Raw genomic sequence first — 6,059 nt, 5'->3', positions numbered from 1 at the left:
GATTAAAATCAAGAAACACAACAACTAATCAGAATTTTTTATGTGAAATATTTCACAGTTGAAATATTCTCAAATCAAAGAATAGAAACTCAAATTAATACAAAAATTGTTATTCAATCAGGTTCACAGTCTATTGTTAATTTACCAAAGTGAAGATAAAAAAAGTCCTAAATAATTTTGGATTTTTTGTCTTCATCAAATCGAAACTCAAATTAATCCAAGGAGATAAAGCTTAAATCGAAACTCAAATTAATCCAAGAGAGAGAGAGAGAGTACCTGTGCGAGGGAGATGGAGTCTTCGTCGTTCGTGCGAGCGATGATGAGAGAGTGAGAACGAGAGCGAGATCAAACCGAGAGAGTTCGCGAAAGAGAGCTCGAGCGAGGGTTTGCAAGAATGAGAGAGCTCGAACGAGAGTGAGAGAGTGAGTGAGATAGAGAGAGAGAGAGAGAGAGAGAGAGTCCATTCGAGAGAGAGAGAGAATGGAGAGTCTCACTCTCTGTTTTTTTTAGTTTAATGAGAGAGGGAGGTAATACTAATTAATGGAAAGTATAAGGATGGCGCTGTAATTAATTGAAAACGGATAAGTTATACGTTAAATCGAAGAGATTGAATCTGATCCGTTCATTTGCGTTAAATCGGACGGTGCCAAAATGTTTGCCAAAATGTTTGTCAAAATGTTTTGCGCTGAACATTTCCCATATATATATATATCAGTTGACATTGGATAGATTCATTTATAATTACAATTTTAATTTTTTACTTAATGATTATCTCTCGTTAAATAAGTTATACAAGTATTTCTTCTTATCATTTGTATGATTTGATAGATTATAATATAACTCATTTAAGATTTATTAGAAGATATTACTAATATTATGACTCAAAATATGATATGGATCATATGGCCCGCACGTACATCATACGTGCAAGACCCACTAGTTTAGATAAAAGTAAAAATATTGTATAACTACAATTTAACTTTCATCTATAATTATTATAGAATAAATTTCACATTACATTAATTTTCAAACCCTCTCGTTGATCATCCATAAGGATTTTCTCGATTTACCTGATATGCGTGATTTGTGAGTATTACTAGGGGTGCACATGATTCGGTTTTGAACATGATCGGTTCTACAAATCTAAAATCAAAATCGAACCAATCTAAATCAACCTTGATTCTGTTCACTTCTCCTACTTATTGATTTCAAATTTTCAAAGTAAAATTAAAATTTCAACATAAGCAAAGCTTTACTGGTAAAACATTAAAAATCATGAAAAAGAATTAGAAAATGAAGTAAGAAAGTTAATTTTAACACTTACCTTGTAAGGGGTGATTGAAGATCAAAAACATTCTTAAAATTAATACCAAGAACCCTAATCAAAATGTTATTTGTTCAATGTTGAATCCATCATCATCGAAGAAAAATTATCAATCTACAACAACATAAAAGGGAAAATTATGTTAACTAATATAAAATATTTGAAAGTAAAAATAATAAATGAATAAATAAAATCACAATCACAACCAAATATAGTATGAAAAAACATAGATATCAAGCAAATAAGTAATAAAAAATAGTCTTAAAATATATTTTGTAACTCGAGATGGTTGATTATCATGTTATGTGTATTTCTAGGAATTTGTAATAAATATTTAAATATGATTTCATGCAAATATTTAGATATAAGGATTAAGAAAACTTAGTAAGTGCCTCGATAAACGTGCATAAGTGGTTAATTAAAATATAAATTTTTTATAAAGGATATTTTAAAAAATTCTAAGTACACCATTAGATGTGTACCTAAAAATTAGTCAAAGTAGATTATAAATTTTCGAAAAATAGAGTCTTAAGCGTAAAGTTATTAACAAAAATAAAAAATTACATTAATTACTATTACATCCCACGTATTATATAAATACTAAACTTAAGAGAGAGAATTAGATTTCTCTTTCTTCTTCTTCTTTCTTTTTCAATGTAAGTCACCCAAAATCTTAAACCTTCAATTAACGATTCGACCATCCTCAAATGAGAATCAATGTTTTGCAAAGAAGAGAAAAAATTTCTCTTGTTGAGATCTTCAATTTGAGCTAAAGAGATTTCGTTGGGAACGAAGAACAAAGTTAGAGTTTCAAGCAAGGAACACTTTTGAAAGCTGTTCTTAGAGAAATTTCATTTTAAAGAAACAAATCAAGTACGAAAATTACCTTTCTACCTTTTAATTGCTACTTTCTATAAGAAAATTGATTACCAAAATTATATGTTGAGATTCTTAAATTTATAATTAAGAAATTCATGTATTTTTTATATTTTAATTCAATTTATATGTCTCAAAATATAATTAATTAGGTTATTTTCACCTTATTTGAAAAAATATATTTTTATTAAATTTTAGAGTGAAAACTATGAAAATTTTATGAAAAAATGAGTTATTTTTGGAGTTTTCAGTGAAAAAAATGAGTTAGACATATTCGCTTACATGTCAAACACATTCACTATGTAATCATCTTGTCCGCTTGAGTCAACTCAACATTCGTTTTACACACACCAAACACATTCGTTTTCATGCCAAATATATCGTTCATTATGTGCTAAACATATTCGCTTACATGCCAAGCAAACCATTCGTTATGTGTCAAACACGTTCGTTTATGTACCAAATACGTTCGTTTACGTGTCAACCCTCATGCCATGTGTCAAATACATCATATACCATGTGTCAACCCATATTCCACATATCAAACTTATGTCATGTGTTAAATACACCATATGCCACATGTCAATTCCTTTGCCATGTGTCAACTCTTGAGCCATATGTCAAAATTATTTTATGCCATGTGTTCACTTAGTGTCAAGATCACCAACTCTTGAGCTTCTCTTGAAAATTAGGTTAAATTATAATATTATATATATATATATATATATATAATGTCAATGCTTAGATAAGATATGTTTTATCCGATTTTCAAATTTTTCTTCTTGACCAAAACCACCGTGTGGAATAGGTTGATATATATTAAATCTCAAATATTTTCTAGAAAATATACTTTGATAAATGCTTAGGAAAATAGATGATGATTGAAGGATGGATAGTGAGAACTTATGTTCTCTCTAGATTGAATGGAATAGTGACTCTAGAGATATGACAAATAGATGAATAAATATCCCAGATATATGATGAATAGATTGATGGATGGATGTATTAAAAGAAAACGATTGTAAGACACTACCGTTGTTTTATATTTTTTTTTAAAATAAACTATTTATGTAATTATAATATCCTAAGTTTTTAACTCGTATCTTGAAAAAACTAAATCGTGATATTTTGATAAGAATTCTGAAAAAGGGACTTAGACTAAAATACTCGGATATTGCTATGTTCATTTTTAAGAAAAACTAATTTTTTCATTAGATTCAAAAAGGTCGAAATATATACTTTAGTTTGTAAGTACGTTCGAATTCGAGTTAGGATAAAAAGTTATAAAATCCTTGAATTTTGTGTTGAGTGGGACTTAAAATAGTAAAATTTCATTAGAGAGAGAATCAAAAAAATTCGATGTCACCATTAGGTCCGCAATGAAAAATCATTCAAAATGGAATACTCATTTGTTATTTTTCGAGTCCGAATAGTTAAGTTACCGTCGAAAATGGAAATGAGTGAAAAATACCAAAATACCCTCCAGCTTTTGTTATAAAAAAACTTAGCCCTTATTTTATTTCATTTTCTTCTCTCTAACTTACAAAGAACCAACCCATTTTTCAACCCAAGGGTTTCGACCCATTCTTGGCGAGATCCCTCGCAATCAGGTCTGTGTTGATCGTCGACGAATAAGGAGAAGTTATCGACATCAACGAGCTCCACATTCTTACCCTATTTCACCTTCATTTTCATCTCTTTCTCCTGGTCTCTCACCAAAAATAGCATATGGGTTCGATTCTATCTATTTGAAATCCCATCCAATTTGAATAAGAGTAGTCCGTCGTCGTTGAAATAGGAAGGACACTTTCATCGAAGGTTTCGTGACCAACCTGATTGTTGGCATCCAAGTTCATCCAATTTTGAAGTTCCGCACCACCGATCCTTGATTTTCAAGCTAGCTCATCGTGTCCAACAATCACAACTTAGTAAGGAACTCTCAATTTTTATTAGTAGTCATAGATTTTAAAAATGTGAACTTAGGTTTTTATCAAAAATTATTGTCTATTTCGAATTCGTAGAATGTCGTTAAATTTATTCCAAATTCATGCTAGAATATTCATGGTTGATGTATTTTATCGTGATTTAAATATGTGATTCATGGGTAGGTTAGTAGGATCGAAGAATGAGCGAAAAAACCTAAAAACATTGATGAAAAATCGTAGATTCACAAAATCTAAAAGTTTTTTATGGTTCCACCATACCTTGGCTACAGTTCCACCGTGCTTGAATTTTTTTTAGAAACTGCACCATATTTGTACCTTGAACTCCCTATCACTTGTAGGTGTATTTCAACCCTTTATTTCATTAAAAATATTTAAATAAATGTCCTCTTTAATCCCAACTCTCTAATTCTATTACTCCACTATTATGTAATATGTATATGTTTTTTTATCTTGAAATATAAACTGAAAAGCATGTCTGTCATTTCAATGTTTTTAATTATATTTGTATAAAAATGAAAATGTACAATGAATATTGATAATTGATATTATGTGAACTTTTAAACTGTTTAGTTGCTCATCCCTGGCTATATGTACTAGTTGATCGTATTCTATTTTGTAACGCTTTGCATGTATTAAAATGTTCAGTATGCTTACTCGATCATGTTTAGGAGAGATTATTAGTAGAAATTGATTGTAGACTTACTGGGTAACCATTATTACTCACATTTTACCTCCATTTTTTTTGTTTCAAAGCCTGCAATCGGAGAGGTAGTCATAGAACCTTCAAACGAGGATCATCTAGTGGGTCATACCGACGATCAAAGTCCATTACCCGATGACTATTGACTACATCTACTAGGAGTCTGTTCGTCCCAGGAGATGTACATAGTTTTTGGGTTGAGTGATTAGGTTCATGTTAGAATGAAAGCATTTGTGTAATCCTATATATTTCTTAAACTTCCACACTCTAATATGCTCATGTGTTAGATATATTTAGTCTTCCGCTATTATTTTCACATTTAGATCTTTATATACAAGATTTTGTTGTATATTGGATTATCAGGTTTTCAAGTTCCGTAGAACGTTAATATAAACAGAGGGAGTCCTGTCGAAATTTCGAGGTGCCACCTAGTACCTTGAGATTTGACCTTGGGATTTATGTTAGTGTTTGGCGAGGCGCCACAGTAATAAAATAAAATTATTTTTTTACTAGAAAAATGATCGTAGAAAATCTATAAAGAGTGACGCGTTGTTATATTTCCAGAAATGACAGGTCAATCTAGGATAACACTTGATATCATATACTTTTTGGTAGTATGAGACACCTTAGCGTAGTATAGCTTGTGAGATCTGAAATTTTCTCATCTTCTTGGGAACATTTGTGTGTAAAGATGATCTTTGTATAGTGTAGAGAGAATCGAGATTCACATGTATTGCTTCTTAATAAACTTAAATGCGGAGAATTCGCTCATGGGCTAGTTGGTGATCACTAAGAGTCTGTAGTTATCAAATGGTCGACTTCAACATTAATTGAACTCGGTATTGCATTCTTAGTCAACAGTCGGTCTGAATCGAATAAATGGTCACCCAATCATGATATGCTAAACCGATCATAAAATCATATATAAACGATGTGATTTTATATTAAAGGTTAAGTTTGAGATATGGATTTGTCATAGTTGAGACAATTATTTTGGCATATTCTTCAACTCTCTTATCAACTACACTATGTATTTTTTTTATTTTGAGATGATAGATAGATGTTTTACTTTGAAGGTATGATAGAAATGATAGAATGATGACTACTACAAATGTTTTACTGCTTTTATTTAGTTATTATTCATATCTATGTTACGATAAAACCTATATTATTTAAAGGTTTGACATGATTATACATTGCATGATGATTAATT

Source organism: Akebia trifoliata, chromosome 5 (genome assembly GCF_017979445.1).
Source record: "Akebia trifoliata isolate Shusen 1 chromosome 5, ASM1797944v1, whole genome shotgun sequence".
Classification (NCBI taxonomy): domain Eukaryota; kingdom Viridiplantae; phylum Streptophyta; class Magnoliopsida; order Ranunculales; family Lardizabalaceae; genus Akebia; species Akebia trifoliata.
The sequence above is the reverse complement of the archived record's forward strand: the minus strand, read 5'-3'. Positions refer to the sequence as shown.